Raw genomic sequence first — 19,549 nt, 5'->3', positions numbered from 1 at the left:
GACGAGCAAAATGTTTTATTCAATTTTAACTTGATAAACGAGCAATGTCTTGCTATACGAGCACGTATGCCTGCGCCATGTCATCACGACAGAGCCAAAAATGCTGCAAGATCTTGCAATACAAGTACGCACTATATACGCGTATCTCAACTGAGCAGATGGTTCTTCTCTCTCTGACGTGGGAGTGTAGTGACTGTTTTAAATGTACTACAGTACAGTATTTTCTATTAAAGTTTTTGGGTTGTGGAACGAATCGTATGAGTTTCCATAATTTCTTATGGGGAAATTTGCTTTGATATATGAGTGCTTTAGATTACAATATGTATGACTCTAGTCGTCTTTCAGCATGCACCATTCAAATTTTCTTATCTCATATTCTTATCATTAGTATCGCCTCAGACCTCAGAAACACCCCTCCTCCGTCCCGTACTGGTTGTAACTTTTAACGGGGAGACTCGTGTGTACACTCCTCATTGGTCAGGGCTCAATTAAAGATTTGATGCAGGATGGATGTTTAGCGGCACGAGTGGATCCCTGACGAAGCGGTAGCGAAACATGTCGGGTCCACCCGTTCAAGCATTTAAACATTGATGGAGATAAGTACAATACTTCATTAGTTGTTTAAGAGATATGTAACAACTTAGAACACAGAAAAGAAGGGTGTGAAACCAATAGAAAATTGAGCCCTGACCAATGAGGAGTGTACACACGAGTCTCCCCGTTAAAAGTTACAACCAGTACGGGACGGAGGAGGGGTGTTTCTGAGGTCTGAGGCGATACTAATGATAAGAATATGAGATAAGAAGATTTGAATGGTGCATGCTGAAAGACGACTAGAATCATACATATTGGAACTAGCTATATTTGAGTGGGTTGATTGTAATTCCAATAAAGAATAAATTAGGTGCGCTATATGATTGTTTTGCTTTAGATTACAAGCATGTTTCCAGAACGAATTATGTTCGAAAACCAAGGTTTTATATATAAAACCAAGGTATATATATAAACATAGTAACATAGTAACATAGTAGATGACAGCAGATAAAGACCCGAATGGTCCATCCAGTCTGCCCAACCTGATTCAATTTAAATTTTTTTTTTTTTCTTCTTAGCTATTTCTGGGCGAGAATCCAAAGCTTTACCCGGTACTATGCTTGGGTTCCAACTGCCGAAATCTCTGTTAAGACTTACTCCAGCCCATCTACACCCTCCCAGCCATTGAAGCCCTCCCCTGCCCATCCTCCTCCAAACGGCCATGCACAGACACAGACCGTACAAGTCTGCCCAGTAACTGGCCTAGTTCAATCTTTAATATTATTTTCTGATTCTAAATCTTCTGTGTTCATCCCACGCTTCTTTGAACTCAGTCACAGTTTTACTCTCCACCACCTCTCTCGGGAGCGCATTCCAGGCATCCACCACCCTCTCCGTAAAGTAGAATTTCCTAACATTGCCCCTGAATCTACCACCCCTCAACCTCAAATTATGTCCTCTGGTTTTACCATTTTCCTTTCTCTGGAAAAGATTTTGTTCTACGTTAATACCCTTTAAGTATTTGAACGTCTGAGTCATATCTCCCCTGTCTCTCCTTTCCTCTAGGGTATACATATTCAGGGCTTCCAGTCTCTCCTCATACGTCTTCTGGCGCAAGCCTCCTATCATTTTCGTCGCCCTCCTCTGGACCGCCTCAAGTCTTCTTACGTCTTTCGCCAGATACGGTCTCCAAAACTGAACACAATACTCCAAGTGGGGCCTCACCAATGACCTGTACAGGGGCATCAACACCTTCTTCCTTCTACTGACTACGCCTCTCTTTATACAGCCCAGAATCCTTCTATCAGCAGCCACTGCCTTGTCACACTGTTTTTTCGCCTTTAGATCTTCGGACACTATCACCCCAAGGTCCCTCTCCCCGTCCGTGCATATCAGCTTCTCTCCTCCCAGCATATATGGTTCCTTCCTATTATTAATCCCCAAATGCATTACTCTGCATTTCTTTGCATTGAATTTTAGTTGCCAGGCATTAGACCATTCCTCTAACTTTTGCAGATCCTTTTTCATATTTTCCACTCCCTCTTCGGTGTCTACTCTGTTACAAATCTTGGTATCATCTGCAAAAAGGCACACTTTTCCTTCTAACCCTTCAGCAATGTCACTTACATACATATTGAACAGGATTGGCCCCAGCACCGAACCCTGAGGGACTCCACTAGTCACCTTTCCTTCCTTCGAGCGACTTCCATTAACCACCACCCTCTGGCGACTGTCCAACAGCCAGTTTCTGACCCAGTTCACCACTTTGGGTCCTAACTTCAGCCCTTCAAGTTTGTTCAACAGCCTCCTATGAGGAACTGTATCAAAGGCTTTGCTGAAATCCAAGTAAATTACATCTAGCATATGTCCTCGATCCAGCTCTCTGGTCACCCAATCAAAAAATTCAATCAGGTTCGTTTGGCACGATTTACCTTTTGTAAAGCCATGTTGCCTCGGATCCTGTAACCCATTAGATTCAAGGGAATACACTATCCTTTCTTTCAGCAACACTTCCATTATTTTTCCAACAACTGAAGTGAGGCTCACCGGCCTGTAGTTTCCTGCTTCATCCCTGTGACCACTTTTATGAATAGGGACCACATCCGCTCTCCTCCAATCCCCAGGAATCACTCCCGTCTCCAGAGATTTGTTGAACAAGTCTTTAATAGGACTCGCCAGAACCTCTCTGAGGTCCCTTAGTATCCTGGGATGGATCCCATCTGGTCCCATCGCTTTGTCCACCTTCAGTTTTTCAAGTTGCTCATAAACACCCTCCTCCGTGAACGGCGCAGAATCTACTCCATTTTCTCGTGTAACTTTGCCAGACAATCTCGGTCCTTCTCCAGGATTTTCTTCTGTGAACACAGAACAGAAGTATTTGTTTAGCACATTTGCTTTCTCCTCATCACTCTCCACATATTTGTTCCCAGCATCTTTTAGCCTAGCAATTCCATTTTTTATCTTCCTCCTTTCACTAATATATCTGAAAAAATTTTTATCTCCCTTTTTTACATTTTTTGCCATTTGTTCTTCCGCCTGTGCCTTCGCCAAACGTATCTCTCTCTTGTCTTCTTTCAGTTTCACCCTGTAGTCCTTACTGCTCTCCTCTTCTTGGGTTTTTTTATATTTCATGAACGCCAACTCTTTCACCTTTATTTTCTCAGCCACTAGGTTGGAGAACCATATCGGCTTCCTTTTTCTCTTGTTTTTATTGATTTTCTTCACATAAAGGTCCGTAGCCATTTTTATCGCTCCTTTCAGCTTAGACCACTGTCTTTCCACTTCTCTTATGTCCTCCCAACCTAACAGCTCTTTCTTCAGGTACTTTCCCATTGCATTAAAGTCCATACGTTTGAAATCTAGGACTTTAAGTATCGTGCGGCCGCTCTCCACTTTAGCCGTTTGATGATTGCACAAACCGTTTGATGATTGCTACTACCCAGGTGAGCACCCACTCGAACATTAGAGATACTCTCTCCATTTGTGAGGACCAGATCCAATATCGCTTTTTCCCTTGTGGGTTCCGTCACCATTTGTCTGAGCAGAGCCTCTTGAAAGGCATCCACAATCTCCCTACTTCTTTCCGATTCCGCAGACGGAACATTCCAGTCTGCAACCAGGCAGGTTGAAATCTCCCAACAGCAGAACCTCCTCTTTCCTTCCAAACTTTTGGATATCCACAATCAGATCCTTATCAATTTGCTGCGATTGAGTCGGAGGTCTGTAGACTACACCATGTAGATAGAAGTTCCATCTTCTCTTTTCAGAGCAATCCATATCGCTTCTTCCTCTCCCCAGGTCCCTTGCATTTCGGTCGCTTGGATATTGATAGAGAGCTACTCCTCCACCTTTATGACCATCTCTGTCCTTCCTAAAAAGATTATATCCCGGTATGTTTGCATCCCATCCATGTGATTCACTGAACCATGTCTCTGTGATAGCAACAATATCTAGATCTGCCTCTAATATCAGGGCTTGCAGATCATGAACTTTGTTGCTTAGACTGCGAGCATTTGTGGTCATCGCTTTCCAGCTATTTTTCAGCGATAATCTCCTTTTTCGTATGGATTTTTGTGTCGTTTCACTTTCCGTTGCAATACTAAGAAATGAGTTGCTGATATTGCTTATGTTGCAGCCTTTACTACTATATCAGCAACTCATTTCTTAGTATTGCAACGGAAAGTGAAACGACACAAAAATCCATACGAAAAAGGAGATTATCGCTGAAAAATAGCTGCAAAGCGATGACCACAAATGCTCGCAGTCTAAGCATTAATATTAACATTACAATACATTTCTAGATCACAAAACCTTCCAGATCAATGTGGTTTTACGGTGATTTACAAAAGAGACATCATAATCATTAGTTCCCTAAGAATCTTACAAATAAAGTAAATTTCAGTAGCTTTTGAAAGTGCATATATGAACCTGAAGAAGCAAACATTACAAAGCTTAGTGTCCCAGCTAGCTGCCTGATACGCAGCCATTCGACGTAAGAATTTCTTGTAAACATAGCCTCGCACAGGGGGTAACACAAATAATGAGGTAACCCGTAAAGGGTGATCTACATTAAAAAGCATAAATTGATAGTACTCTCTTGCCAGTCAGGTTTTCAAGATATCCACAATGAATATGCATGAAAGAAATTTGCCTATAACGGAGGGAATGTATGCAAATCAAGTTTATGCAAATTCAATATGGATATCCTGAAAACCTGACTGGCAAGGGGGTACTCCAGGACCGAGTTGAGAAACACTGCAATAGATACCCAGGTACTTGGCCATGTAAGCCTTTATAACAAAGTATCCCAAATTTAAACCATACCCTGGCTTCAAATGGAAGCCAGTGAAGTTCTCTATAGTACAGGGTGACATGATCAGATTTTCTCAAACCCCAAATCAGATGCACTGCTGCGTTCAGAATTTTACATAATCTATCTGTAAGTTTGACCATTGTCCTCCGCATGATGGACCAAGTTACAATAATCTAATGTGAACCAAGATTCGGAATGAAATAGGGCTGAAATAAGACTTGCCCCCTCTTCTATTAAACTGCGCTAGCAGTTTTTAGCGCCGACAGCCGCGCTGCTCCTGACACTCATAGGAACTCTATAGAATGAGAATGATCCATTCATTATCAAAAATTTTAAATTCTACAACTATTAACATACTAATACACTCACTTGTGATCTCCGATCTCGACTACTGTAATGCTTTCTACAAGGCATTACACAGAAAGAGTTCTGTCGCCTCCAAATCATTCAAAATACTTCAATAAAAATCTTCACCAACTCTAAAAAATACGATCATGTTACCCCATTATTGAAAAGGGCACTGGTTACCAGTAGGATATAGGATAGCATATAAAATTCTTCTCTTGACATTTAAAACATGTACTACTAACTGTCCTGAATTCATAAATAGACTTTTGAACCCCTATAATCCCTCGAGAGCCCTACGTTCCTCTTCAACTCACCTTCTATCCATTCCCTCTCTTAATCATATATATACATTACGTACATTGATCTTCTCAGTAACTGTCCCTTTTCTTTGGAACGCTGCTCCACTGGATCTAAGATAAGAACCATCATTGGATCGGTTCAAATCTAAATTAAAAACTTTTTTATTTAGAGACGCCTTTAATACTTGAACATCTTTTTCAGGATGACATAGAGCTCTTAAGTCTTAACTCATTCTTTTAGCAGAATTTTAGACACTATTTGATCCCTTTCCTTTTGTTTTTTTGCCTTTTATGTTCTTTCCTATTTTTATATTGTAGTTCTTCCACTCTAGCCCTTGTTTCGTAAGTCTGTAAATGTTGGTCTTTGTAAAAAGCAAAAATTAAACCTATTGGTTGTATTTTATTGTTCATCGCCTTGAAACTTCGTTTAGGCGATTAATCAAATTTTTAATAAAACTTGAAACTATGAGCGTTGGGCGCAGCGTGGCTCCCCGTGCTAGAAACTGCTAGCGCAGTTTAATAGAAGAGGCCCTTAATCATGCGCAACTTCCATAAAGTAAAAAAATCATTTCATAACCAGAGCAGCAGTGAATGTTTTCATGGATAAGTTCCTGTCCAAAAAGACACCTAAGATTTTGATTTCTGAGTCAATAGTATAGGTGACCCCGCTCAATGTCGGATTTTTTTCTATTATCTTATTGGAAGGCGAAGCATTAAAGAACTTAGGGGGACCTTTTACTAAGGCGCGCTAATCAATTTAGCGCTCGCTAAAGATTAGTGCGTGCTAAATGCTAAGGCGCCCATTCTATTCTATGGGCGTCGTAACTTTTAGCGCGTGCTAAGTCGGTTAGCGTACCTTAGTGAAAGGACCTTTTAGTTTTGTCTGAATAAAGTTTTAATTTATATTCCCTCATCCAGTTGTTCACAGCACGTATAATCTCTTGAATTATATATTATATCTTCTTATTTTTTGAAAAAAAAAATGAAGAGGTTACTACAGGCTTGATACTTGAATGAGAAGTAGCCTTGAATATATCCATTGCCCATATCTGAGTGGAAAGAAGCCTTCACTATAAAATTGAGAATGCCACACGCAGTGGTGTTCCTGCCTCCTGCCTGATAGCAATATACTGCACTGTTGCTACTGAGATGGCGTTCTCCCAGCAGGTCCTGCCGTGGGCAGGGAAAGGATTTTAAATGTAATGGTAGGTGCACAAGGAGTAGTTATTTTGCCAGAATTTATTATAAGCACTCGTAAAAAGTGACAAAGGAAGTCCCTTGCTGAGAGTAAGGCCTTGGTTGTCGTCTGGCACCAGAGCAGGGCATCTCACCGTGGGAGCAGGGCATAAATAAAGGATTGTGAACCAGCAGGAGTTATTAATCTTAACAGCTACGCTTTGTGCAAACTCTTACATCACAGCATAGGGCATACACCAGGGCAGAATTACAAATTAGTCAAATAAAACTCACTGAATCGAGGCCATAAATCTTATTTCCAGGGTCATTAACCCAGTCACCCATGGGCAAAGTGACTTCAGATCAGGACATACATCAGGACCCTGTGTGCATCCTCTAAGTTTACTCCTAAAGATAGCCTTTATCTGCTAATTTGCTGTGTCTACGGTAATCAGACAAGTGACAACATTGAGAAGAAGCTCCAGAATATTGTCTTATTATTTTTTTAAAAAGGTCTTTTCAAGGGATAATGTTATCGATGGTCTTGGAATCAAAGCAACATCATCATGTTAGGAAAAAATCCTGGGCTTTGCATGGTGATGTTGAATCTCGTGAACCTTTCAAATTTATTGATAGGAAATGATCAGGGCTCTTAGCAAAAGTTTTAGGCTTCTGTTATTGATGTTGGCTGAACAAAAAGGAACCAACAAATCTGCAGTGAAGGAACAGCAAGCGGACCAAAAAAAAAAATAAAAGACTGCAGAGAATGTACAAGGTGCCCGAATTTTAATTCAAGTCAATAAAAATTATGTAAAATATATGATAACAAAAATGGTTTCTTGGTCAAAAGGGTGCAGCCCCAACATGGTCTGTGTTTCGAAAAACACTTCTTCCTCAGGGGTCCTGTCAAAGAATGTATTGGGTCAAGGTGTGTAACGAAATAGGCGAAAAGAGATATATTAGGACTAGAGAGAGAATATCTTAAAAGTGTGGTCAATGGTGTGAGACCACCAATTGGTGAAGTGAATGCATTATGGAACGAGTGCAAGTGAGTATGATAAATGATACTAGCGCTGGAAGATTACTAAAGGTCAGATGAAAATCAGGAATGTGTAGTGAGTGAATGCAGTGACCAAAAGCCATGCGAAAGAAGTTGATATACACCAACTTTAAAAAGTGAGAAGAATGGCTGAACCAAGTAGTTTTGGAAAATGATGATCTCCTTTTTGCTAGTTAAGACAAGTACACACACACACGCATATAAATACAGTGGCACCTCGGAATCCAAACACCCCAGAACTCGAACGTTTTGGAATCCAAACTTTTTTTGTAGTAAATTTTGCCCCAGAATCTGAACTCTGCTTTGGAATCCGAACGCCCTGCACATTGTATGTGTGTGTTTCTGCCCCAGAATCTGAATGCTGCTTTGGAATATTTGTTAATATTTTATCTTAAAATCCAGTGTATTTACTGTTAAAATTTGAGTTTGTGGGACCCAGGAATGGATTAATCCAGTTTATATTATTTTCAATGGAAAAAATTGTCTTGGAACTCAAACGCTTTGGAACTCGAACGGGATTCTGGAACGGATTAAGTTCGGATTCCAAGGTATCACTGTACTGGATATATAAAAAAAAGTGCAAAATTTGGGCCTTCAGGCCAATGAAGAAATGGGCTCTGGTTGCTGTTGTAAAGGGCCAGATTCTATAAATAGCACCTAATGGCCCCTAACTCCTAAGCACCGGTTGGCGTGGCTATCAATCAACTGCTAGTTGTTGTTTATTGAATCACGCCTAGCAGCTCCTAACTCAATTTAGATGTCACTAGGCATCCTAAGGTTAAGTGCCAATATGTTAGGCCAGGGTTTTCCTGGCCTAGTTTATCAGTGCCTAACATAGACGCCTAAGTCTTACCAGGCCTATTCTTCACCTCTTTTTAGGTAGGCATCTCAACATAAGCGCCAGTAGGTGCCACTCCAAGTTTTGTGCGGAACTCTTAATCACTTTTTAAATTTTTTAAAATGAACTTTTAATGATACGGTCATTAAGCTCATTAATCAATTTTGAGTTTTGTGTGAAACTCGGCTAGGCGTCCCCAATCTAGGCATCGTTTCTAGAATCTTATAAAAAATGATTTTTTGATGGCTTGTCCTTGTCCAAAAACATATTTTACTAGCTTTTGGGAAAGGTATATAGTAACATAGTAAATGACGGCAGATAAAGACCTGAACGGTCCATCCAGTCTGCCCATAAGTTATACCCATTTGAAAAAACATGATTAGATTAACTTATCTCTTCTTTGATATTTCTAGATCGTAGACCGTAAAGTCTGGTATTGTCCTAGGTTCCATATGCTAAAGTTGCCATCCAAGCTCACTCCAGCCTATCCAACCATCCCGTTGTTTGCAGGATATCTACTGTAAAGTCTGGCCAGTAACATCCTCATGTTCCATATTAGTGGAGTTCCCATTGATGCCCAGCTCAGCCCATCTTACACCGAATCACTATATATGGAACACAGACCGTGCAGGTCTGTCTAATACCGGCCTTAGTTCTTTAATTTACATCCTTCGTTTTCTAATTAGAGATCCTCTAATTTTATCCCACGCTTTTTAAAATTCCATCACCGTTTTCCTCTCCGCCACTTTCCTCGGGAGGGCATTCCAGGCATCTATCACCCTCTCCATTGAGAAGAATTTCCTAACATTGCTCCTAAGTCTTCCTCCCTGTAACCTCAAAGTTATGCCCTCTAATTTTACCATTTTTCTTCTCTGGAAAAGATTTGGTTCTATATTAATGCCTATATTAATAGGATCCCTATTGTTATTAGATTTTCTTTATAGTGCCTGAGCTATACCAACTGTTCTTTGATACGATGTCAGTAGTAAAGTGCAGTCCATATTGGAGACATTCTCAAATATGTTTTTCGCTGAAGATAATAGGAAAAGTACCCTTGTTAATGCCAATCTCTTCTTTTCTAAGTGTTTTATTTATTTAAAAATTTATATACTGCATAAAAACTATGCGGTTTACAAAATTACATGCATACATATTAAAAATACTAAAACGTGTTTTGACAGATCAAACACAATAAAACATTAACTAACAGTATCATTATTAAAACCTATATACCATTATTAAAAGCTATATTTGGGGCTCCTTTTACTAAGGTGTGCTATCGTTTTGAGCGCACGCACAAAATTACCACGCGCGAAACCACGTGGTACACTTCTAGAATAATACCAACTCAATGCTGGTGTTAAGGTCTAGCGCACGCAGCACGTTAGCGCGCACTATTCCGCGTGTTAAGGCCCCCACGCACCTTTGTAAAAGGAGCCCCTAATGTTCCCAGTTTTTGAAATTTATCCCTAGTTCTTATTTTAGCATAACTGACTTTTTTTCTGCAGCTCCCTGTGACCCTGAGCAAGTCACTTAACCCTCCATTGCCCCAGGAATAAGAACATAAGCGTCCTTTCACCAAAGCACGCTAGCCATTTTAGCGCATGCTAATGCGTCCATAGACTATAATAGACACGTTAGCATTTAGCGGGCTAAAATGGCTAGCTTGCCTTAGTAAAAGGACCTCATAGATTGGTAGCAACCAAAATGATAAAGGGGATGGAACTCCTCTCGTATGAGGAAAGACTAGAAAAGTTGGGGCGCTTCAGCTTGGAAAAGAGACGGCTGCGGGGAGATATGATTGAAGTCTACAAAATCCTGAGTGGTGTAGAACGGGGGCAAATGGATTGATTTTTTACTTTTTTAAAAATTACATTCAATGAGTTATATGGAAATCCTTTTAAACAATCAACCACTGGGCGCTGCTTATAGAATCCCACTTAGGCTTCCTAGAGCTAGGCGCTGGTATATTAGGCCAGGTCTAACCTGGATGCCTTGCAACAGCTAAGCCAACCACGTCTATTCTCTGCCCCTAACCACACCTACTTTCAGGTAGGTGTCATTAGGTGTTGGAGGTTGCCGCCACTTAGGCGTCGCTAGGCATTCTAAGAGTTCAGTGCCAAACTCTTAATTTTGTCATTTTCTTAAATTAGAATTTTTTTCACATGTTACAACCAACATAAAGGAAAAAAGGCCACAACTAACAATATGTCAACATTAAAACATTTCTTCCTATCAAGCCCACATCAAGAGGAGTTAAAGAGAAAATAAATGAAAAAGGGAAAGGACAACAGATATTTACTTAAGCAGGCAAAATACATTTACAAACCAATACCCCAAGTACCTGTATGTAATTTTAATGAATTCTATCACAGCCTTCTCAACGCTGTCAACATGTTCAATCTTATTTAAAAGAACTGTTTCCAAATGAGCAGGATCCCCAAAAAACCAAAATAATCAGTTTTCCATTTAACCAGACATTTTAGGAAAAAGCACCTCCCCCTGCCAAGACCATGGGTCTAAGCAAGAGGAGGGCCTTACGTTGAATTTGAGTTTGTCTAGATGTATCTGGAAACATTAAAATTGTTTGCCTATAGAAAAGCACAGACGTCTTTTGAAAATATGACTTCATAACTATCATCTTTTTCTCAACTGTGGACATAGAAACCATGAGATGATTCTAAGAATTTTGTAAGATGAAGACTATCCGGACTACATTGTCCATCTCACCCTCTTGGGCAATTTCCTTAACACAACGAGGAAGATAATATGAATTGACAACATCTCTGTCAACTATAACCAAATGTAAGATATCCTTTACATATATTTCAAAGAATTCCTTAGGAGAGAGAAAATGAGTAACAGGAAAATTTACTAGTCTCAAGTTAATTGCCCTCAAGGTGTTCTCAAGTGTTTCCAATTGAAAATGAATCTTCAAATTATCTTTAATAGATGATGCCTGTACTGATTGACAAGACTTAATTTGAGAGTCTCTATTTTACCATAATTCTTTTCCAAATTATTGATTCTCAAGTCCTGTTCAGTAAATTTACTAAAGGCTTCTTCAGTAAATTTGCTATAGGATAAAAACTTATCTTGGAACGACTTATCTAATTTGATTATAGAAAGCATAATATATTTTAAGGAAACCTCTTGTTCACTTAAGGAGGAATCATTCAATGAGGAATACACAAAAGATATCGGTGCTGGTACCTTAACTGTCTCAACTCTAGCAGGTTCCAAATGCTGGGATAAGCCAGAAGAATCCTAATCGTTCACTGATTCCTATATAGAAAGGTCCTTCACAACCCTTGTACTGGATAGAACTAATTTTTCTGGGACAGGTTGCAGGGGTGGAGCAGGACTCCCTGATGATAGGGAAAGTTCCGGAGGAGAAGGAAAAGATCCAGATGTAGGAGAAATAACTATAGATGTTAAATGCTTATCCATAGGACCTTTTATCGGCATCTGAGTCATTTTCCCTTTAGACCTCCCTTCCACTTCCCCATTTACTAAGCGAAGCAGAATCCCATGCTCCATGCTTCAAAGTGGCTCTGAAGGGTCATGCCTTTCGGGCATGCATCCATGGCCACGAGCCCGTGGCCGTGTGCTGCAGAGCAGTCATGCCAAATATCTCTATCTCCATAGACCTCTCTCCAACATTTGGAAGGGTAAAGGTGCCCAGCCAAAAGTCTGTGACTGCAGAATTTTTCTCCTGAACTCCTGATGACTGGGGTAGTGGTCATGACAAATATTTCAGTCTCCCAAAACCTCTCTCTGACGTCAGGAAAGGTAAAGGCACCCAGCCAGATGCCTTTGGCTGTAGAACTTGTCTCCCGAACTCCTCTTAATTTGTCATTTAAATTTTTTTTTTTTTTTAAATTAAATTTAATACATTTACAATATCATAAAGATATAAGGAAAAAAGGGTTTCCATACAAGTTTTCAATACAGCAAATAATACAAAAAAAACAATCCTTTACAAGCCCACTAAAAGGGGGAACATGTTGCTTATATCACTCCTGAGACATCCTCTGGAAGGAGGGATGACCACTTCCTCTTGCCAGAAACCCTCTCCCCCAAAAGATCACCGGCAGGAGGGATCCCCAATCCCTCCTGCTGGAAACCCCCCCCAAGCCTACCCGGATCCCACCAGTCCCTTTTTTAGTTGGCCGCAGGAGGGATACTTATTCCCTCCAGCCAGCAGGCCTGCCTCCACTGAATGGCAGGCCTTCCGCTTCCTGGTGCATCGTGTGATGCACTAGGGAGGGGCATCTCTCCTGCCAGTGGATATCTCGGCAGTATGGTGGCAGGAGGATTTGGACACTCCTCTTGCTACAGACATTCAGGGGTGGTGGAGACCGGATTGTAATGCCTTTTAGGAAAAAGGACTCTTAAATAATACCAACATTTAGAAAACCTGCTCAATACTAGTATTATGTATTATATAGCAGAAGCGGCAGCCGAAAGATTTTTGTTTGGGAGTGCCCAAGCTCCACCCCAGACCCTGCCCAAGCTCCACCTCCGATCACACCCCATAATACTTGTAATAGTACTAGTTGTAATACCATTTCTTCCTTTCATTCTTCACAAACACACAATATAATCTTATTAACAATATATAATGGTAACCACAAAATTAAACTACATAAAGCACACTGAAACATCTGCATTCTTTAATGCTATGTTCTAAAAGGAGTTTTTCCTCTCTCTCTTAAAGCAGCTAATACAACAAGGCTAATCAACCCCAATCTACCTCTATTTAAAATGTAATAAAAATCAAACACCCAAATCATCACATAAAAAGCCTCTCCTTTCTCAGCCCCCAATGACGGCTATTCTAATAGGAATTCTATCTACTAATTTAGCAATATTTAACTCAGCTGCAGCATTCCATATATAATTAACTCAAAAAGGTGCATGTGGCACCAGAAAATGAAAATTGTCAAGCTACTAAAATATTTCTTTTGCTACTGATAATGAGCTATAAACAACATTTGGGACAGCCCTCCTCATCCTTATCCTGTACTACTACTATTTATTATTTCTATAGCGCTGAAAGGCGTACGCAGCGCTGTACATTGTAACAAACAATAGACAGTCCCTGCTCAGAAGAGCTTACAATCTACAGCCCCCTCCTCAATGCTTTCCTCTACAGCCCCCCATGCTTTCCAGCCCCCTTCCCTGATGCTCTCCTCTACAGCCAGCGGTGTAGCTAGGGAGGTTGGCGCCCGGGGCGGTGGCAAGCAGCATCACTGTACTGTGATCCCCCTGCTCTTCCACCCTGTGCCCTTGCCCCTCACCATTTGAGCACCTAACCCCGCCCCCACATGCTTCTTGAAGTGTTCACCAGCATGAGCGGCATCTTGTACCTACTGCGCACGCCAGCTTTGGCTCCTTTCTGACATCACATCCTGGTCCCGTGATCAGGAAGTGATGTCAGAAGGGAGCCAAGGCTGGTACAAGAAGCAGATGGAAGATACTGTTTGTGCCAGTGAACACTTCATGATCATAAACAGCACAAGTTCAGTTTATAAATATGTGCAGCATCACTATAGATTTTATTTTTTGTATTTATATAGTATTACTAGTTTTTTAGCTCATTACATTAACGGGTCCTAGAATAGATGTGTAGACTTAGGCATTTCTTTCTTTCTCTCTCCCTGACCCACTGTCTGCCGGTCTTTCTTTCTTTCTGTCTCTCTCCCTGCCCGCTGTTTGTCTGTCTGTCTGTCTTTCTGTCTCTCCCCCTGTCCAGCAGTAGCCCTTCTCTGTTCCTTTTACGTCCCCCCTGTCCAGCAGCACCTCTTCCCTGCTCCCCCTGTACAGCAGCAGCCTTTTCCCCTTCCTTTTACCTCCCCCTGTCCAGCAGCACCCCTCACAACAACAAAGAGCCGTGGTCATGTTCCATATGCTGTCTGTGCGCCCTGATAGAGAAACCGCCGCTTTTTACCTTTTATTGCCTCATCTTCCATGTCGGTGCGAGTAAGAAGGGGGGACACCACACCCACTATAATGCGGCAGCCAGACCAGAAGAGTAGAAACCCCCCTCTCCCCTCCCCCCGCTCCACACGCACGCATGCCCCCCTACAGCCCGTAGTACATCAACCCCAGCGGCCAACTGCTGGCGCTCGGTGATGTACTGCGCACAGCGCCTTGGATCATGGACCCACAGAGTTTGAAGTGCGCATGCGCGCTAAGGGTTTTATTATAGTGGATAACCCCTTGCATGCCCGGATGCTGGGAAGGGGCACACAAAGTTAATTTTATTTGTTAGGACCAGAGCTGGGACCAACTTATCAACTGGAGTCCCACAGTAAGCAAGCACCAGAAGCTCCTCTCATTCCTTGAATAATGCAGAACACACCAGGATGTAAAGTCCAAAACCAAATCCAACTTTATTTCTTCTTGAAAGCAGGAAGAGGCACACTCTTAAACAGTGAACAGTTGCTTTTAGAACACATTCCAATTATGTACAGATTCTCTTTCTTCTTCACTCCAAGACATTATTTTCTAATTTCCAACTTCAATCAGTGATCAGATGGTAGGCTCTGACTAACAGAAGCCATGCCTTAATCAGATTTTACATTGGCCAGTTGGTGTGCTCTGACCATAAGACAAATCTCCTAATACAATTGCACTGGGCAGTTGGTGGGAGCTAACCAAAAGACGAATTTACTGCTCAAATCCAGTCCTTAAATCTACTGTGGAGTGAGGTCACAAAACTGAGACCACCTTCCAGGAAGAGTGCGAGGAAGTCTATACCACTCCCTCTGCTGGATACTCCCTCACAATGCCAGAGCCACCTTAATATAGGCAGCTCCTCCTTAGGGAGATGTGACACGGGAAGGAGTCAAGGAGGCAGGGACCAGGAAGTATAAGAGGCTAGGCCAGAACTAGCTAGAGGAGGTCCAGGGGGAAAAAGGAGGAAGAGGTGATTCCCGTATGCATCTTGATTACAGCCCTTAAATTCTCGGCTTGGCTGAGTTAAGCCAATACTCCTTTTGTTGCTGAACACATGTGAGTTGTTCTGAGGTCTGGCCGGAGCCAGACCCGGCTGCCTGATTGAGGAAAGATGTTGAAAGACTGTGTTTGGGACATAGCAGTCACAAACCACGATCAATGTCTTGGGTCCTATCAGCCACAGATACACCTCTGGACTTTAGAACCGTACGACTGTTCATTGTATGCCTGACCCTGTAAAGTAACAGGGTGCCAAATGTGTCCTTTTGAGTTAATATTATCCTTTACCTTCTGTGCTTATGTCATGCTGTTTGTGCACCAGGCCAGACCCCGCCCCACTCACACTGTTATAAAGACCAAGAGCTGGCTTGGCTTCTTTATAGATTTGCATAGGCTTCTGAAAATTGTTAGAACCCTTGATCTGTGTCCCTGGTAGTTTCAGAGGTGCTTGTCTGTCTGTACGTAGTCTGTGGTTCCCATAGAGACCCAGGTGCATGAGCTTTTTCAAACCCCCAAGGTCAGAAGTTCACATCCTCTAGATGCTACCAATTATCATCTATTGTTCTACTCCAACTGCCAAACGGTACAAGCAAGGGCTGCCCTTCAAACACCAATATACAGCACTGATCATTTTAAAACGCAGTTCTGGGAAATAGATGCACCTTTGCCCAGGGCTATAGTATGTTATTGTTCTCTGTCCTGAGCCTTCAGTGGTTCATAAATGCCAGAAATAATAACATAATCATTCAACTGGTAGCCATTTCCTGGACCACCAAATCTGTAGCAGCATTTCATTCACTGTTCTGTTGCCTCACCTGCTTTTCAACCTGCCACATCTCAGGTGTATATCAACTGGTCCAATCATCTGTTTTGTTTCACTCGGTCTTGTTTCTTCCCCAGTGACCGTCATTAGTTTTGTGAAAAGAGAAAATATACATCTGCTCGCCTGTTCTGATGGATAAGAAATGACATTTCTGGGCATGCTACAGTGCATGGGAGCCAACAAAAATATAAATTATGTGCAGGGCCTTAATGAAAGGAATGTGCAAGTAAGAGGGAGGTGAATACTTTTGAATGAAAATATTGGCTGCACTACCATGTGTTTACATTGGCTCGGAAGTCACCATGCAAGATGCCCAGAAATGCTGAAATGATTGCTCTCCAGATGCTGCCTCAGAAATACAGTGGATGACTGGACCTATTATGTTTTTTCAGGCCTGAAAGATCAGTGAACCTTCTATTCAGCTGAACTAGGGTCACCATATTTGGAGCCTCACAAATCCGGACGCATGGCCCTGCCCCCATCCCCGCCTTGTTCTACCTCCAGCCCAGTCCAGTTCCGCCTCATCCCGCTCCCATTCCACCCCCCCCCCCCAGCCCTGCCCCCTCAAAGCCTCGACTTCTTTCCCGACATGCTTCGGCCGCGTCTGGAGGGCCTCAAGCATGTGCATGGGCTTGTGAACAAAACATCATCTACACATGCTCAGAAGCCCTCCAGATGCGTCCGGAGCTCGTCAGGGCTTTCCAAAACCCGGACAAACTGCTGAGTTTTGGAAAGTCCGTCCGGGAACCTGGACAGTCATCTAAAAAGAGGACATGTCTGGCTTTTCCCGGACATCTGGTAACCCTAAGCTGAAAAGTTTATAGACAGGTTAGGACGGTTTCAGGTCAAAAGCGCGCCGGGACAAAGGCGCACGCAGACAACTGAGCGCAACGCGGAGGCGCGCACCGAAGAAAATGACTGTTTTAAAGGGGTCTGACGGGGGGCGTGGGGGGATCCCCCCACTTTACTTTATACCAGTCGCGCTGCGTTGTGGGGGCTTTGTGGGGGTTGTAACCCACCCACATTTTACTGAAAACTTCACTTTTTCCCTAAAAAACAGGGAAACAGTTAAGTTTCCAGTATAATGAGGGCGGTTACAACCCCCCAAACCCCCCCACAACGCCGCCACGATCTGTATTAAGTAAAGTGGGGGGGTTCCCCAACAAAACCCCCCGTCGGAGCCCCTAAAAACACTCTTTTTCTTCGGCGCGCGCTTCCTTCTTGCGCTCAGTTGTCGGCGCGTGCCTTTGTCTTCGGCGGTTTTGTCTATGAACCGGTTAGGACATGCAAGGGTAGTTTCATAACAGAGGCCCAGATTCTATAAGCGGTGCCTGAAGTTAGGTGTCTAGATTGATGCACTTAGCTGATCTAGGTGCGTAACTTAAATCTAGGTGCACTGTTATTTGAAAGCACCATAAAGAACCAATTAAAAAATGATTAAAAAATTAACCGGTTAGGCGCTTACTACTTCGAAGTTAGGATTCTGGGCGGTATTTGGTCATGGTTTGAGTTAGGCACCCTCATTTAGGCCAAGAAAACCCTGGCCTAAATGGGAGTGCGCCTAAGGTTTCAACACCTACTGGCGCCTAAGACCACATCTAGTGGATGATTGCCAGTTCTGTTGTAAGATTACTTCATTGCTGTTCTAAGTTTGATCACGTCACACCACTTTTAAAATCAGAACACATCCTGCCGGCATCTTATCGCATTCCTTTTAAATATAATATTCTCTCTCATCAGATTCTATCGAGTGGCCTTTCTTCTTTTCTATGTAGTTTTCTGGTTCCATACACGCCACAACGAACATGGTCGGGTTGGGCCCATATGCCTCAGGCCGCACCCCCAGGTGGGACCTAAGGCTCCAGGGCCTATTCTGATTGGCCCATGCGCCTTAGGCCCCACCAGTAGGCGGAGCTTTGGGACGGATGGGCCAATCCGGCCTCATTCCGTCGTTGGCTGCCTGCCGGACAGGCGGGTTTGGCTCCCGTCTGTCCGGCCAACTACCAAAGGTACGGGGAAGGGGTGTGGGGGTGTGGTGGGGGTCGGCCAGGGGGGTCGCGGGTCGGCTGGGGGGGCGGTCGGAGGTTCTTGGGGGGGGGCGGTCGTTGGAGGGAAGGGGGTTTGCGTCGAGGGCAGGAGGGCCTGGGATCCCTCCTGCCCGTAATGTAGTGCGGGGTGGGGGTAGGGGGTCGCCGTGGCCAGGAGGTTTTGGGCTCCCTCCTGGCCCGATATTGTCGGGGAGTTGGGGAGTCGGCCGGGCAAGAGGGCTTGGGCTCCCTCTTGCTCCGATCGTGGATGCGGGTGCGGGTGGGAGCGCGTGCGAGTGGTCGTTCGGGGTGGGGGTGCGAGCGGTCCTGCTGGGGGGGGTGAATCGGGTGTCGGGCGGGGTGGGAACTATGTAAAAAAATTTTTGTATACCGCGCTCACGCGTATAACGCGCGAGGGGTATGCGCGGTAGGTAAAAACGCATATAACGCGCGCGTTATATGCGTGAAAATACGGTAGTTCCCTCATTTCGCCAACTTCTCGATTTTCATAGGAATTCTTCATTTTCTGTCATGGCTCCCACTCTCTGAAATTCTTTGCCACTTTATCTCCGTTCAGAAAAATCATTTGCGAATTTCAAGACACAACTAAAGGCATATTACTTCTCCTTGGCAACCTTTCTCTAAAGTTCCATCTTTGGCTTTATCTTAACTAATGTGGGCAGAACAAAGCTTGGGGGTTTTTTCCCCTCACCATATTGTTCATTCCTTCCCTTTCCCAACCTTTTTTTTTTTTGCTTGTTTATTGTAACCTACCGACTCCATTTTTTCCTCTTATTTCCTAGTTTGTTGGATTGTTTAATTGTATTTTATGTTCCCTACCCTTTTTAATTTTTATATATTTACTTATTTTAAACTTTTATTGTAAACCGCTTAGATTTACCTTTGGTTTTATATTTGTGGTATAATAAATAAATTGAACTTGAACTAGTGCCTAGCAGTTAGGCACCATTTATAGCAGTACAGTGATACCTTGGAATCCGAACGCCCCAGTACTCGAACAACTTGGAATCCGAACAAAAAATTCAAGCAAATTTTGCTCCGGAATCCAAACACTGCTTTGGAATCCGGGGCAAAAGCACAATGTTCGTGTGTGTTTGTGCCCCGGAATCCAAACGCTGCTTTGGAATCTGAACGCCCTGCACGTTGTT

This window comes from Geotrypetes seraphini, chromosome 4, assembly GCF_902459505.1.
Source record: "Geotrypetes seraphini chromosome 4, aGeoSer1.1, whole genome shotgun sequence".
Taxonomy (NCBI): Eukaryota; Metazoa; Chordata; class Amphibia; order Gymnophiona; family Dermophiidae; genus Geotrypetes; species Geotrypetes seraphini.
This window is presented reverse-complemented; position numbering follows the sequence as displayed.